Raw genomic sequence first — 18,963 nt, 5'->3', positions numbered from 1 at the left:
AATTACTGATATTTGAACAAGGATTATAAGGTTTTTTTTTTGTTTAGTTTTTAACTTTACAGTCCTTTTCTAATGATTATTCAGTCACAATTATTTGACCAACTAATTTACTATAGTAATTAACTATTACTATGAACCAGAGCCTTTGCTTGAATTTACAGGGGCCGGGATGAAACTGATTGGCAAAATGAGTTTGACATAACAGAGGATTGTTTTTTTGTTTTGTTTCTGAATCTCATTGTCTCATGCTGCCTTCACATGGTATTGAAAAATTCCTTCTTCCCTATTTTGAAGTTGTTATGAGTTTGCCACATTCAAATGCTTTGTTGTTGGAAACAATAGAAATCATGGAGGATATGCCTGGTTTATTATTGCCTATTTCTTGGGGAAATCTTATTAAAGCCAAAGTGCATTGAAGAGTTTTAGTCAATATACAATTTTATAATATTGCATAAAATGTAGCATCCCATTCTTTGACAACCATATACTCATTAAATCAACTGGAGCCATATAATCATTATCTGTGTTATTGTATACATTGACTGAGCTAGTAAACTTAAGCTTATGGAATTTCAGTCAAATAAATGCTGATTTTGCTGTGCTTTTAGCATGAGGAAAAACTAAAAACTAAAAATGATAACTACCTCAATCACAGGTCGGGTTTGCCATTGCACAGAATTCACAATAATTACAATGATCGGACCAGCTTAGTCACTGTACCAAGTGGCTGAGTTTTTGAAATTCCATTTCAGTTCAAATGGATATGTTTCCGTTACAGAGAGAAAATGTATTTCCTTATATATGAACTCAATGATCAATATATTAAATGATTAAACTGTATATTCAAAATGCACAGAATAATATTGTCACACTTCTCAGGAACACTGAACGAGGAGACGTAGGAATTCGTCAAAACGAGAGTCTTTAATATCCAACAGGGAACGTACAAAACACAGAACAACGTTTAAGAACCAACAAACACTAACTGAATGGACAAGACCTTAAATGCACAGACAATTAAGGGGCTAATGACTAGACACACCTGTACTAAATAGCATAATGAACGGGAGACAGAAACTGGGTAATGGAGCACATGGGGAGCAAAAACACACACAAGACAGTCCATAAACCTGACAAATATACAGTATTTTATTAATATGTTACAATATATTGAATAATACATATGTGACCCTGGACCACAAAACCTTAAGTCGCTGGGGTATATTTGTAGCAATAGCCAAAAATACATTGTATGGGTTAAAAAATTATCCATTTTTCTTTTATGCCAAAAATCACTAGGGTATTAAGTAAAGATGTTCCATGAAGATATTTTGTAAATTTCTTAGCGTAAATATATTAAAACTTAATTTTTGATTAGTAATATGCATTGCTAAGGACTTAATTTGGAACACTTTAAAGGTGATTTTCTCAATGTGTTGATTTTTTTGCACCCTCAGATTCCAGATTTTTAAATAGTTGTATCTCGGCCAAATATTGTCTTATCCTAACAAACCATACATCAATGGAAAGGTTATTTATTTATTCAGTTTTCAGATGATGTATACATCTCAATTTCGAAAAACTGACACTTATGACTGGTTTTGTGGTCCAGGGTCACATTTGGAATTGCTGCCTTTCATATATTGAAAAATATGTGGCAGCATAATTTCTTATATATCATAATGTAATTTTATATTCAGTTATACACTTCATAGCATACAGATGTACATGTGATATGAGATGTTACTGCATGTGTAAAAATATATTAAGCATATGAGGAGTTCAGATGCAAAAGCCTCTAAGTGCCATCTGAAATTTTCATCTAAAATGAGCATTTTTATCAGGCTCCTATGTTTAGAAATATAGGAGCCTGATAAAAATGCTCATTTTGGAAGAAACTTTCAGATGGCACTTAGAGGCTTTTGCATCTAAACTACTCATATATTTACTCATGTATAGGAACACATATGTAGGAATACATAATATAGTGTATTTCTAAAATTGTTTAATTGTTTTTTTTCTCTCGTAAGGGTGGTCTTTGCTCTAACAGAATTTGGTAAAAGGTGAACATGACTTCACCAATCATGTGCTGTGTATTTTTGTAGTTATTAGATTCTCATGTTGTCAGCCTAAAGACATGCTAACATCAAACTTATTAGAGACAATTGTGAGTCAAGTCTCCTGTGGGCTTCACATGAGGAGCGCTATTTGTGTTATGCAGCCAGTTTGTGCATGCAGAGCACTTCAAATCAGTTGCTTTTGAGGTTTTTTTTTTCCTTTTTTTTCCTAGGTAGTACACAGCAAGGCACTAGGTTTACAACTCACTAGGTTTCGGAACAGTGCCATATTTAGCTCTGTGCCACAATCAGACACATTCACAGGGGAAATGGAAATAACGGCAAGGACGGTCTTATGAAATACACTTTAGTTCCTTTAGTTATAAAGTAAAGTAAGTGACCATTATATGCCAAAAGCTGCTGACATCCCAACTGGTTCCACCAAACTAGCAGCCCGGATCTTGCCTATTGCCACAAATACAAGTATGACTGCAGTCTTCCATGTGAGAGCTACACATTAATGCAAGAAACCCAATCAGCTCTAGATGCTAATGTGCCACCAGCTGCTCCTCTTTTGGCATAATGGATTGGATTTGGGAAAACGATCCAATAGTATTTTGGTAATTTGTCAATTAGCAGACACTGTTTGCACTAATTACATGGATGGTCCCTCTAGAGCAGCCTGGGGTTAAGTGTCCTACTCAAGGACACAGTGATGATATGGTTTCTTGGTATCTCAGTTCCGGTTCACGGGTTCAAACCAATGGGTTCTATAATGCCCATAGAAAGCTATCCATTAATGTTCCCATTCATTTCAAAAGCAATTGCTCTGCTGGTTCAGAACTCGCAGGAAGTGCACAACCTGCTTGTTGCCATCTTTTCTCATGAGTGCTCAGTTCTGCTGCCAGATTGTTCTGAGCCATAAATGCCATGTGACTAATTAGTCACTGGAAAATTAAGTCATGCCAACACTGATTGGCTGATGGCAGCACAAAAATCAGTCAGTTTAGAGCAGACAGCACCATTCAGGTCACATACAGTATATTTCCAGGCCTTAATGCGTCGGCAAAGCAACTGCCATTGAAATTGTTGGGAATGCTAATGGATAGCTATCTCCAGCCATATTAAACTGCCTTGGTTTAAAAATGTATCTTTTGGGCATGCCAAAAAAAAAAAAAAAAAAAGCCTTTCATACTAGTAAAATTCAGAATATCTGTAAAACCAATAAGCAATCCAGCTCACTTTATTGGTTGCATTCAATACTTTTATTCTATCTAAGCCATTAAAAAGCCACAATGATGGAAGGAAGATGACTAGTTTCTGTATTTTTGTTCTGAAATCGATTTTAGATGTGGGCTGTAGCTAAAGGCATCAGTTATGACATTTTGCCGCCAAACAGATGTAAATGTTTATGTTTGTGATGCTTTTTACCCTTTAACCTAAACATAAATATAAACATAAAGAAATGCAACCCACACAGTGATTAAATCTAACACCAGGCCCTCAGGTGAGAATAATTAAAGGCAATTCAGTCAAGCATAACAGCATGTTTGCCAGGGGAGGTTTCATTCAAAGGGCACAAAAACAACAGCTCAAAACAAGACAGGGAAAAAAGGGAAATCTGTATTATAATAAAGTTAATGTACCGCTTCAGTCCATCTGAATAATGTCTATAAATGAAACAATATATCAAACTTTGATGTATTTCTTTCAACTCCATTCTCATCCATACAATATATTATCAGTTAAATATTTAGTAGCACACATATACAGTACATTCACATTTAATATACTGTCCTCCACAATGCTTATATTTAGTAATTACTTTGAAAATCTTGAAAAAAAAAAAATGTAGATAACATTTTATAACCCTTAAATCAAATATCGAGTACCACAGTCTCAACCTCAAATAATGCGTAAACGTATGCACTTCAGTTTACTTACTATTCTAAAGGCTTTCAGTAATACAGTAATGCATCTCAAATGCATCTTTCCATTATGATACATTTAGATCCTTTTTTTTCCTAACCACCAAGCTTTGTAGGTGAATTGAAATTGCATTTGGGTTCAAATACACTACGCTGAAAATGGTTTTGTGGTTTAGACCCTGTTCCCAGCATTCACTGGGACATGAATTATTAATTTGGTTGCACTATTTGGTCATTCTTGCTTTGTGATGTCTGAATGTGTTTGTTTCTGTACTACCATTAGTTGACTGTTTATAGACTTACACTTCATTTTGATGGTCTCCTTTAGACATTTTGTTACTATAAGTAACACTGCAAATACATGTCAGCTCACTAGAATATTAGTAGACTGTCATGTTATGGTTAGGGTTAGTAGAATAAGTTGCCATGTACTTGCAATGTTACTTGTAGTCAATAAAATGTCTGTTCCATCAAAATAGAGTGTTAGTAGATATTAAGCAGACAGTCTACTGATATTCTGATGAGAGATCGTTGACATAGTTGCTGAGTTACTTATAGACAACAGATTGTATAAAGGGGACCATCAAAATAAAGTGCTACCATTTACAGTTGAGTATTTTTTTGCGTCATGAGTGTTTATGAACAGCAAATCTTGTACATAAAGGGAACAATTTGCATTGCATTTCTGGGAGAAAAGCATCATTACTTTGACATATTTTGCCAATGCCTATCTATTGTTGTGATATAATCTTTTTTCAGATAAACCTGTCCCTACATTAAATGGCACATGGAAACTCACCCTGTCTAAGTGGGTGGTTCTTGGCCAGAACAAGCTGCAATGATTCCATTTGCTTGATTGTATATTGCACAGATAATGCTGAGGTATCATCTCCACAGATAGAGGTTGGATAGTACATTGTGCATGTTCTAGTTAAAAGTTGTTGTTTTTTTACAGGGAACTTGTAATTTACGACTTTGAGTACAAATGGAACGCACTGTGAGGGCCAGACTTTATTCTGTCAAAGGTCTTGCAGCGATAGCGATTCTAGTTTTGCATTTTAAATTTACTTTTAAAATTGTCATAATATCGATGCATTTGTCCACAAAAATGTCAACCACATCAGACTATTTTTAAGCTTAATGCATCTGCTGCTTGCTGATTCTTGAACACAGCTAATGGGAAACAAGACTTGCACTGATTGTCATGACAATGACACAGAACCAAAACCATCAACTTTGGCAGATGAGGCATGCATATTTTAATATGTTTAAGCATCATTGCATTTGACAAGGCCACCTTAACTTAGCAGTATTAAGAGGCTTTAAGTAAACCTGCTAGATGAACTGTAAATCAGCATCATTATCAGCAGCCTGACTTGTGTCCCACTCCACATGGCCATCTGCAGGTGGAATGTTCCAAACAGACAAACAGATCACTTATGTACTCTGAAAAAAAACGATTTAATTTATTCTAGTTGTTCAACCACTTCCTTTTGGTTTTGGTTTTAGTTATCTATTTTAAAATGTTCATTTACATATGTTTTTTGTTTGTTTTGTTTGTTTTTTGTTTTTTTTTGTATGCAATGATATAATAACTAAAGCGAGTTTTATGTCAGGCTGATGTCGGTTTCCTGTCAGGATGATAAATAAATTCCGGCCAGGCGCCTTCAGATGGAACATTTCCCCTGCGCCAATCAGGGAATGTCAATGTCTGCAAGATTCTGTGTCCTCTAGCTGGATTTGACACCGCGCTTCCCTGGCAAAGAAATGCAGGAGGATAATTGTGTAAAAGAAAGAGCCACATTGACGGGCAGTTCTAATGTTTTTCTGTTTGCATCTGCATTGAATTGGCTCTTGACTCCTCTCAAAAGCAGATTTGTTAGGGTCACCTCAGCAAACCTCACTAAGACCCAGGAGGAGCATTTCCCAACATTTCCAAGTGTTTTCGTTCCTGCACATTATTTTCAGCTCATTTAACTGGAATAGGACGATAGCATAGCCTGAAAGGAGAGGATTCATGCTCTGCTGAACTAAGTTTCCTTAAAAGAATATATTAATAGTAACACTTTATTTTCGGTTAAATCTTGGTAGAGAGATGGGCAGAAGAAGGTTTTATTTGACACCATACAACTATTTAAATGAATATGATCAGTTTATATTGTTGTATAAATATGGCAAACATTGGTCCTACGTTTTGGCTCAGTATTCCAGTGCAAAAACCTGCATCTTATTTAATAACCAGCCACAAGATAGTTTAACCAGGCACAAAATAGCATTACATTATGAGCATTTCAAGGCATTGTCAGTCTCTTCAGTGCAAACAAGCCGCCTTTCTATGTAAATTATATATTTTATAGACATATATTGTGCCCCATTTACAAAACTTACTTGGCGCAATTAACATAACAGAAAAGGATAGTCATTTAAAAGGGTTGCTTGTGTACATGGCAGCAGTAATTCATAAAATTATCAAGTGATGGAGAATAGTGAGTTAGAACTAGGTATGCAGTGAAGTTCAGTGCACTTTTGCTGTTTTAACGAACTGATTGAATTGTCTAGACAGCAGAGGTGGAGTGATGCTGTAAAGTACGTGAGACATTGGTACTCTGTTGCAGGAATTAAACACAACAGGAATTAAAAATGATATTAGCCATCAGTTCAACTGAAAATTTAATCAGAAAATTTTGCATAAAAAATAAGCCTGTTTCTTTAAGACAGTTAAGATTTATTTGCACTGTGAAGTAATTTTAATGACGTTCTGTAAGTGTTCATCTAACATAATATACGGTCCACCATTTCTTTTGTTTTTCGCCATTTTTAATTCCATTCATTGTTTGCCTTTAGTACAATTTAAATCAGGCATCCTCAAATCTGGCCCACTCCTGCAGAGTTTAGCTCTAACCCTAATCAAACACACCTGAGCATGCTAATCAGAGTCTTCAAGATCATTAGAAAATCACAGGTAGGTGAGTTTGATCAGGGTTGGAGCTAAACTCTGCAGCAGATTGGCCCGCACGTTTTGTAACACTTTCAAAGTGAAATATCCAGTAAGTGGCATTAAAAGTGTATTTAGTTGGATCTGAAACAGATGAATGTAAATTTGGCAACACTTCAATAAATTGATTAATGTACACATTGCAGCAGTTCAAAAATGTGAGTGGTGCTAAGTTTAATCACGTATGAAAATAACATACCACCCACACAAAATGCTACATTAACCGGTTAACAAAAGCAAATGTAAGAAAAAAATCCATTTGATGAAACAGCCATACTATTTTAGCTTACTTCTATGAGTCTTTGAGGACTTTTATTGTGACTCGCATTTTACAGAACTTCTACTGGTAACACTTTAGGATAGGGACCAATTCTCACTACCAGGTGAGTCACAAAGCAAATTTTCTACATTACAAAAGGCATTCATATGGATCGTATTACTGTATGTGATGCAAACATCAATCTGTATTAATTCATAAATCATGCACTATATAGGTTATAACATTGCTTTGTGCAAGGAATCACGTGAAAATAAGTTTTTATTAATTGATAATCTGCTCTTGTATTAATAATTTGTGTGAAAAGGAATAAAAGTTGTTGGTTTTGTTATTTAACCTGAAAATTGCAAAGGATGTTTAGATAAGTTTTTGGAATTTTCGGGGAAAAAAATAAATAAAAATAAATAAAATGATATACAACCCGAAATCCGGAAATTCCAAAATCCAAAAAACCTTTTTATTTTATTTTTTTTGTAGGTTTTTTTTTTTTTTTTATAAAATGAAAACTAAAAGAATTTCAAATCACATGAGCCAATATTTTATTCAAAATAGAACATAGATAACATAACAAATGTTTAAACTGAGAAACTTTACAATTTTATGCACAAAATGAGCTCATTTCAAATTTGATGCCTGCTGTAGGTCTCAAAATAGTTGGGATGGGGGCATGCTTACCATGGTGTAGCTTCTCCTCTTCTTTTCAAAACTGTTTGAAGACGTCTGGGCATCGAGGTTATGAGTTTCTAGAGTATTGGTGTTGGAATTTGGTCCCATTTTTGCCTGATATAGGTTTCCAGCTGCTAAAGAGTTTGTGGTCATCTTTGATGTATTTTCTTGTTTAATGATGCGCCAAATGTTCTCTATAGGTGAAAGAGCTGGACTGCAGGCAGGCCAATTCAGCACCTGGACTCTTCTACTACAAAGCCATGCTGTTGTAATAGCTCCAGTATGTGGTTTTGCATTGTCCTGCTGAAATACACAAGGCCTTCCCTGAAATAGACATCGTCTGGAAGAGAGCATATGTTGCTCTAAAACCTTTATATGCCTTTCAGCATTCATAGTACCTTCCAAAACATGCAAGCTGCCTATACCGTATGCACTTGTGCACCCCCATACCATCAGAGATGCTGGCTTTTGAACTGAACGCTGATAACCCGCTGGAAGATCTCTCTTCTCTTTAGTCCAGAGGACACGATGTCCGTAGTTTCCAACAAGAATGTCAAATTTGGACTTGTCTGACCGTAGAACACTTTTCCACTTTGAAACAGTCCATTTTAAATGAGCCTTGGCCCACAGGACACGATGGCGCTTCTGGACCATGTTCACATATGGCTTCTTTTTTGCATGATAGAGTCAGATTGTGTTTACCGACAGTGGTTTCTGGAAGTATTCCAGGGCCCATTTAGTAATGTCAATGACAGAATCATGCAGATGAGTGATGCAGTGTCGTCTGAGGGCCTGAAGACCACGGGCATCCAACAAAGGTATTCGGCCTTGTCCCTTACGCACAGAGATTTCTCCAGTTTCTCTGAATATTCTGATGATGTTATGCACTGTAGATGATGAGATTTGCAAAGCCTTTGCAATTTGACGTTGAGGAATGTTGTTTTAAAGTATTGCACAATCTTTTTTACGCACTCTTCCACAGATTGGATGGCCTCTGCCCATCTTTACTTCTGAGAGACATCCCTTTTATAGCTAATCATGTTACAGACCTGATGTCAATTAACTTAATTAGTTGCTAGATGTTCTCCCAGATTTTATTTTATTTTTTCAGCCCATTGTTGCCCCTGTGCCAACTTTTTTGAGAGCTGTAGCAGGCATCAAATTCGAAATGAGCTCATTTAGTGGATAAAAGTGTAAAATTTATCCTTTTAAGCATTTGTTATGTTCTCTATATTCTATTGTGAATAAAATATTGGCTCATGTGATTTGAAAGTCTTTTAGTTTTGATTTTATTCAGATTTAAAAAAGGTCTCAACATTTTCGGAATTCGGGTTGTAGGTAGAGGCACTTTATTTATTTATGTATGTATGTATGTATGTATTTATTAATTAATTAATTTATTTATTTTATTTTATTTTATTTTATTTTATTTTATTTTATTTTATTTTATTTTATTTTATTATTTCATAATAAGAAATATTTTTTCCCCAATAGGCCTAGGTAGTTTTAAACAGTCTAAATAGCCCATGTACTCTCTCAGTTAATAGATCATAAAAGCTGCATTCAAAATAGTTATAAAAGCAATCAAAAAGTTGTTTAAAAAGTTTTGATGGAATATTTTGTGAAGTGTGTTTGTAATACACAGTTGTGAATATAGTATTATTTGTTGCACTGAATTTATTTTATTATAATTTTAATGGAAATAAGTCCAAGTCCTTTTTTTAATACTATATTACAGCAATCATTTTTTGGAGAATGATAATTTGGGGAAAATGTTTCCTAAGGACATGCATCTCTGTCTGACTGTCAGTCAATTATTATTAAACTAAATAAAGTATCTCCATGTGGCGCCGGTTAAAAGCCATTATCAAAGTATAAACATGGTCACATAATTATTCACATGCATAATTACATGAATATTAAACTGTTATGATAATATGGTTATAATTAGCCAATCCCCAGTCCTCATTTGGCAGTAGAGATATTCTGCTGGCTGTTTATAGCAAGAATGAAAGGACTGTCCCGCTGTGTGATCAGGTATGGAGATCATTCAGGCGGATCCCACATCTGACACACATACACCAACAAGAATTAGATACTTTGTGTTATGTTTTGATGACTGATAATGACAGTTATGCCCTTGCAGCATGTTTCTCGTGAGGGTTTTCCTTTGTCTTTGAACAGTTTTTAACATTGTCTTTCTTTTTTTCTGACTGAAATCTAAAAGTAAAATTTAATTTTGCAAACTTTACATGATATTTGTCTACAAATTAATTCTGTGCTGATGTATTCAGTTAGTCATCAGAATCATAGAAATAATAATGCACAGATGGGTGATTAATCACTGATAGCGAGACTGGTGTTAGAATGTGTCTGTGTGACGTTTGCTCTTCACCAGTTAAGCTACAGTATATGTACAGTATGAGAGAGAAACTGATGCTAGCAACACATATTTATACATATATATAACACAAACTCTTTTTATATATATATATATATATATATATATATATATATATATATATATATATATATATATATATATATTTACCATAGATGCCATTTTGCCTGGGAAAAAAAATAAAAATAGATGTAAAACAATTTTAGCAAAATATAAAATACACCGAATGAGCAGTGAAGGTTATGCTCTGGAGATTAGCATTACGTACAGGCAGAGACGGCAGAGAGCGTGTAAAGGAACAATGTTTTATGTCTCTGTGGAATAACATAAAGGAACCGACTCTTCAAACAGAAAACTAGAAGATGACATAGAATCTAACAGTGACCTTTTCCTATAAGAAGCATGCAACTATATACTTTACTGTTCTCAAGGTACATTTCAAATAATAAAAATACTGAAGGACAAAAGATGTGTTGAAGTTATGGGTTATTGTTACGAATCTGATTTGTGGCATATATATATATATATATATATATATATATATAAAGAAACAATCCCAGTGAAAAGAAGGATTAAAATGCTACTCATATATGTGAAAACTATCACATAGTTCCAATTAAACTATAGTATCTAGTAATGCTTGTGTCTGTAACAGGGTTGACAAAAATACCAAAACATGAGGTAGAAAAATAGTCATAAAATAATAAATTACATAGCCTGGGATGGGACAATACAATTTATTGTCATTTAAGTCTTCATTTCATGGATATTTAAACAATGTTGATTAAACGTTTTTTTTTTTTTTAAATTCCAAGTGGAAAAGGCAATGTTTTGTGGAATGACCCAATGGCCAATCAGAGGCATTTAGATTAGTCACCACTAAAAACATCTAAAATTTATTCAGTCTTGTAAAGTCTTTATTTTTTTCATACGTAAAAAGCAATAAACAATCATAAATTATTGTGTTGTCTGTGTAGTCAGAATATGACATGCAGGTTCCCCAAACACAAAAATTTTCTATATTTATTCTATTAATGGACATTAGTAGCCTAACAATTGTTAATACAAGCAAAAAAAAAAAAAAACAACAACAATGATTTTGTGATAATATTTCAAACCTAACGTGTAACGAGTTCCTGTTTTTTATAAACTTTAAGTAGGCCGTTTATATTATGTAATTGTTGTGTAAATACATGCATGCCACCTTTGAGCAGCATTAAACAGTATTGTGTAAATAAATATTAATTCCATGTCAGATGCAGCTTGTTTTACCTTTGCAGTGTAAATATGTTGATGTTTATAACATTATATTGGTAACAGTCAAGTATTTTGATTGAGTTAAGTGATTAGTTAAATGTAAGATATGGCATAATAGAGAATGCAGATGCATTTAATGATAACAATTGCCCTTTCAAAGGTAAAGAATGTCTATAGAAATTGATTCCAGAGGGTAAATATATCCCCTTAATAAAAAAGGTAATTTCTGATAATGAGAGAGAGAGAGAAACCAACTCCATACATTGCTATCTGGCTCAGCTGGGACTCCATTCAGGGAACTTCTTGCTGTGAAGCAATAGTGCTACCCAATGAGCCATTGGGGCAAGATACTGCAAGGACAAACAGAACCTGTCCAGTATTACTGGAGTTCACTGAGCTCAGGTCGTGATTCAGGAATGTGGTAAAGAGCACATACACAATGACAGCAGCACTTTTCCTATTTATTTATTATTGTGTGCAGAGCTGCAGGCCATAGTGCTTTAACCGACATCTATTCCTCCCATTAAGTCATATTGTATCCCTCGCTCACATTCATCTCTGCCTCGGAGATGGAACTATAAAGAGATATGGAAAGTATTCTTTATCTTTTCCATAGCAGAGTAAAATCTGACAGCTTTCCTCTCTCACTACAAAATGATTTCCCATTATAGGATTTTTTCTTTTTTCTTTTTCACTCTGGTGAGTTGAGTTCATTCCCACTGCTGGCAAAGGTAGAGCATGGCTGGCATCCCTCCGGCCTCCAGATGGCAACACACACATGCCAGATACCCCTGTTCCCTGACATGCAGGAACAGGGGCTGGCATCCTGTATGTGCCCTGTGCCAGGTATGCCATGCTCTCCCTTTCTGTCTGTTTTCCTCTCTTTTCACGTTACCATGGTAATCATGGCCGGTTCAGGAGGGTTGAAGCGCCATCAAAGTCTGATGCCCGGCGCATTGAGTTGTTCTGATGGAAGACATATCATTTGCATATGCTGTTCATCTCGCTGGAGTCTTCAGCCAGAACTTGATCTCTGCAGGAGAGCTGGAGCAAGCAGACGCACAGTGCCATGTTAACATTCATTTAGCAGGTGTTTAAAGACAACGTAGAATCAAAACGGATCTGATTTAGTTTATTAAAGGAGAGTTTAGGGTTAAAAACAATGGAAGTCTATGGGACAAGATTCTGGAACAGGGTAGGGTTGCACCAGACGTTTATGTTCATGTCTAAATTGAAACATAAAGTTCAAACTAGAAGCTTAGTAACTACTAGCTAGTTTTTAAACTAAATCTATACTTAATTTGATTTCACCATATGATCTTAAGGCAGGACGTACCTAGTATGTCATAAGTTTTCCATAAAGTGTTGCATAGTCACATAAAATTATGTTCACCCTCAATGATCCAATAGCAGCCTTCAAATTCAAGAGCAAAAGTTGTTTTGAAAAACTGTGAATTTCAATTTACCCTGTTAAGGTTGATTGCCAATTAGTGTGCTTTATTTTCATAAAACTTCTTAAAATAGCAATTTAGGGTCTGTTCCTTGCAATCGTATGCATTCTGAACATTTGGATAAAATTTATACTTTTGTGAATATACAGTGGGGCAAAAAAGTATTTAGTCAGCTACCAATTGTGCAAGTTCTCCCACTTAAAAAGATGAGAGAGGCCTGTAATTTTCATCATAGGTATACCTCAACTATGAGAGACAAAATGAGAAAAAAAAAATCCAGAAAATCACACTGTAGGATTTTTAAAGAATTTATTTGCAAATTATGGTGGAAAATAAGTATTTGGTCAATAACAAAATTTCATCTCAATACTTTGTTATATACCCTTTGTTGGCAATGACGGAGGTCAAACGTTTTCTGTAAGTCTTCACACACTGTTGATGGTATTTTGGCCCATTCCTCCATGCAGATCTCCTCTAGAGCAGTAATGTTTTGGGGCTGTCGCTGGGCAACACGGATTTTCAACTCCCTCCAAAGATTTTCGATGGGGTTGAGATCTGGAGACTGGCTAGGCCACTCCAGGACCTTGAAATGATTCTTACGAAGCCACTCCTTCATTGCCCGGGCGGTGTGTTTGGGATCATTGTCATGCTGAAAGACCCAGCCACGTTTCATCTTCAATGCCCTTGCTGATGGAAGGAGGTTTTCACTCAAAATCTCACGATACATGGCCCCATTCATTCTTTCGTTTACACGGATCAGTCGTCCTGGTCCCTTTGCAGAAAAACAGCCCCAAAGCATGATGTTTCCACCCCCATGCTTCACAGTAGGTATGGTGTTCTTTGGATGCAACTCAGCATTCTTTCTTCTCCAAACACGACAAGTCGAGTTTTTACCAAAAAGTTCTATTTTGGTTTCATCTGACCATATGACATTCTCCCAATCCTCTTCTGGATCATCCAAATGCCCTCTAGCAAACTTCAGACGGGCCGGACATGTACTGGCTTAAGCAGGGGGACACGTCTGGCACTGCAGGATTTGAGTCCCTGGCGGTGCAGTGTGTTACTGATGGTAGCCTTTTTTACTTTGGTCCCAGCTCTCTGCAGGTCATTCACTAGGTCCCCCCGTGTGGTTCTGGGATTTTTGCTCACAGTTCTTGTGATCATTTTGACCCCACGGGGTGAGATCTTGCGTGGAGCCCCAGATCGAAGGAGATTATCAGTGGTCTTGTATGTCTTCCATTTTCTAATAATTGCTCCCACAGTTGATTTCGTCACACCAAGCTGCTTACCTATTGCAGATTCAGTCTTCCCAGCCTGGTGCAGGTCTACAATTTTGTTTCTGGTGTCCTTTGACAGCTCTTTGGTCTTGGCCATGGTGGAGTTTGGAGTTGGACTGTTTGAGGTTGTGGACAGGTGTCTTTTATATTGATAACGAGTTCAAACAGATGCCATTAATACAGGTAACAAGTGGAGGACAGAGGAGCCTCTTAAAGAAGAAGTTACAGGTCTGTGAGAGCCAGAAATCTTGCTTGTTTGTAGGTGACCAAATACTTATTTTACCGAGGAATTTACCAATTAATTCTTTAAAAATCCTACAATGTGATTTTCTGGATTTTTTTTTTCTCATTTTGTCTCTGATAGTTGAGGTATACCTATGATGAAAATTACAGGCCTCTCTCATCTTTTTAAGTGGGAGAACTTGCACAATTGGTGGCTGACTAGATACTTTTTTGCCCCACTGTATGTTGAGTTTTTGGGTTATTTAATGCTTCTATTGTCAGTCACACAGTCAGTATGTCAATATTGTACCGTTGCATACTGTCAATATCGATATTGTAAAATATATCAGTGTCTGTGCAAACGTAAGTAAATGTTGGTAGAACCAAACTAAGTAAAATACATGAATACTCAAGAGATCACGCTGCATATTCATATAATGTTATCTCTCTTAAAATGTAAATGAGTATAAACTTTAACACCATCATGTGTCTAAAGAATTGAAATTTGTCATTAAAACATGATGTTCATCAGGTAAAACAATTTAATCAATCTGCTGTTTTATTCCACCCATTCTCTCTCTGCATCGTAACAATAGAATTCATAATCCAATCAAAATGCAAAAGATGAAATGCAGTCCTGCACTATGTTATACTCTGTTGACTATAGTGTAATTAATTTTTTTTTTTTTTAAATTCCATAAAATTTTGGAATTTAAACATGTTGTATATTTAAGGTTATGCCATGGTTTGGCTATGGATTCTGATTGGCTGGTAGGTGTTGATTAAATTTGTTTAACTGCACAGGTAGTTACAGGTCAGTTTAATCACGTTCTATATTAATGCACTTCCTGTAAACATTGGTAACCATAGTAACATACAGTTACAGTTGAATAGTAATACAGACGAAAATAACCGTCATTTTTATCGTTCCGGTCAAATATTGCAGCGCAAATATTATTAACATCATTAATATGTGAATGCTGGCAAATGACCATGGCATAAACTGAATAATCAACGGCTAGGTGTGCATTAAACGATTTGAATGCACTTCACGGAGGCAACCACCCTCTGCTGCGCGCCAGGTGGTTCTTCGCCTCCACGTCGTACATTCAAATCGTTTAATGCACAGCTAGCCGTTGATTATCCCTTACATATGAATAATTGATTCTTTTAAAGACGTAATACTGTAACATTTTTACTTATTAGTGTTACATGGCTAGTATTGTCAAACTAAAGGCCAAAGTATACTGCTTAATGCAAATTTCGCAACCAGAATAGAATGTGTACTCTGTATGCACACCATCCAATTTTTGTAACCTTGCATACTACATGTATGTACTCACAGGACACATATGCACATTGACTTGCACTAATCAGTTATCCAGCAAGGTGGCAACACTGACCCAGGCCGTTTCACAGTAGAAAACGAAACTAAAGAGACAGAACAAACACAAAATACTGCAGCGGAGACTTCAACAACAACAGACGCCCGCACTGACAAGTGCTTGTGTGAGAGGGTTATGAGTTGGCAGCAACTTTAGATTAAAAGAGTACAAAGACATTTTTATCGGACATAACTTCTGGAGAAAAATAGTGCAGACACTAGACAAAAATTAAATTTTCTAGAGCGCATGTGTCAAGCGCCTGCATTCATGTACACCTCAAATGGGCTATACTTTGGACCTTAAGCATTCGATTTCAAACTGTAGCTCATTCTGCTAGTGCTACGATCATGATAATGTCATAGAGATCTGGGGGTTGGGTAGCAACCACCCAAAACACCCTAGCAACTGCTTAGCAGCATGCTAATAACTGCTCAGAGTCTGAACATCGTAGCAATCACAAAGCAACATCCTGACACCACTCTAGTTCATGTTCTTGCTGTTTCAAAGCTAATTTTAGGTAGGAAAACAACTAACAAAAAGACCTTACCGACATAATTTTCCTCAGTACTGCTGAGTTCAAAAATCACAAACTTGCACACTCACACACAGTTGCACACAAATACATACACACTTTCAGCGGGCATAAAACAGTTTCATCACGGCCTATTCTTGTGGTCTTAGCATGGGCCACAGTCTCGTATTATAGGACTACTCAGCCTCTCAGAATGGAGTGAATGAGAGAGAGTGGAAGAGAAAGGGTGCTGCTGAGGTAACCTAGCTACCAAGCCAGGCATCCCTGATCCTGAAGCTTTTAAAGCTGAAGATGTGAATTATGCATGCAGTGTAGACCCAATGCATGCTGACTGGCCTCATTCCCGCTTTTCTCTTTTATAATGGACGCTGCAGGGCAAACTGACCTCCTTCACATCAAAACTACATGAAAGTCTGCTTATGCAGGCCAAACATTCACAGCTCGAGATTTAATCTAATATTACATTGTTTCATAGACTACTATTTGAATATCTTCAACTGAAAATATTGAAAGACATTAAAATGGTAAATGAGATCAAATGATGGTTCAGTTCCTTTAAAATTTATATTTGTAATTGACCAAGCCCCATCTTAAAAATGTTATTGATCAATCCCAACTTAAAGGGTTAGTTCACCCCAAAATGAAAATTATGTCATTAATTACTCACCCTCATGTCGTTCCAAACCTGTAAGAGAGTACCCAAGAACGTATTTGACTTAATCAGCGTTGTTTACGTTCGGAGGGAAAGCGCGCGCATGAACGAAAGCTGCGCGTAATAAGTGTTGTTTACGCTAAGGCGAAAGCGTGCGTATGCATTGTGATACTCTCTAAAATGGCGGACGACGTAACTCGGGGGAGAAGAATGCTTGAGTAAATTTTTCTTTTTCTTTTCTTTCCGCAAAACAAAAGTATTATTGTTGCATCGCAAAACTGAAGTTGAGCCACTGATGTCACATGGACCGTTTTACCGATGTATTTACCAAGGTTCTTGACCTGGTAACATTTCAGTTACATTGCTGTCTATGGAGGGTCCGATAGCTCTCCGATTTCATCAAAAATATCTTAATTTGTGTTCCGAAGATGAAGGAAGGTCTTACGGTTTTGGAATTAATGACATAATTTTCATTTTGAGGTGAACTAACCCTTTAAGGTAGCAACTGTTGCTATGTCTGCCATATTGTTAGACAAGCTTTTGCTCTTTTCCAATCTATTCTATGACATTCTATGTGTTTGGATAGTTTAAACAGAATATGAAGAATTCAAAATATCTGGTTACCCAGATTGTCGATTTTCGACACCTATAACAGTTCCACAAAGAGGATACATGCAGTGTTTTTGTTTTTCTCTTTTCCAAACTATAAAATAAATCTTGAGAGGTGTATATTTAATTAAACCATGTGTTGCCCTTAATTCCCAAATTAAATTCCCCACCTGCATTTGCAGAGTAAATTAACGTTAATAATTTAAGATTCATTCATTCACATATTGATTTAAGTATTAGCAGAGGTGTTAATAACAAAATAAAACTAAACGAGTTCACAGTACTACAGTGAGTGTTGCAGAAATGTTAGGAATGGTTCTGATGCCTTGATATATTGATATCTTTCTAAAAGCTGTGTTTAAATTAGGCTTATTCTTGTTCTTTTGACTGTAATTAAGCATTCACACATTACTTCCACACGAGGTCCATACCACGTTAATTATGAAAGACAGGTCAGGTTTATTTCTATAACACATTTCATTGAGTTAAAAATATCTAGATTTATTGATTCATTTTTCAGCTTCTTCACCGTGAACAGCAATATTAGAAATAATCAGGCAGGAAAAATTAGCTCATGACATTTTCTGCTTATTCATTCATATGATATCATGTGTGTTCTATTATATAATTTTTGTTATTAGCATCGCCAAACACCACTATACTACTGGGGTATCTACAGAGGCAACAGTTAATAAGCGTGAGGTTTTTCTTTGACATTTAGTGAAACACTTGCATTTCAATATGGTGAAATAAACTGATTATGGTGACCCGCGCCACATGTTATTGAAACAATTTTTGTAGAAAACTATTATGAGTAATCGCCCTACACAGCATTCACAAAAACTATTTATTTCCTAATGTGCAAAACTCTTTAAACCAAACTATTGAATGCACCGACAGCAAATATTAAAACAAGATTTATGATATTGTTTTGAACTGAATAGTGGAGTTGCTGATTCCTACCTTAAAATGTACTGATATCTATCAATTTTAGTATCCAATATCCACTAAAATTACTAGCTTTAATCTTTTGAAATATATATTTAGTTCAATACTGTAAAGCATTCAGTATTGTCTGTCACTTTTGATATAGTATTTTATGTCCACCGTCTTTTGTCTCTTTAGTCAAGTTAATAGGAATTTTTACACTCAATGATTTTTAATAAATTGCTTTTTTCCATCTCTTGTGTGGTGAATTTTTGCTGAGTTGAGCCCAGTTAATGATCGGAGACGTTAGCTTTGCCAAGTTCATTA

This window comes from Onychostoma macrolepis, chromosome 18 (assembly GCF_012432095.1).
Source record: "Onychostoma macrolepis isolate SWU-2019 chromosome 18, ASM1243209v1, whole genome shotgun sequence".
NCBI classification, from domain to species: domain Eukaryota; kingdom Metazoa; phylum Chordata; class Actinopteri; order Cypriniformes; family Cyprinidae; genus Onychostoma; species Onychostoma macrolepis.
Note: the sequence above shows the minus strand (reverse complement) of the source record.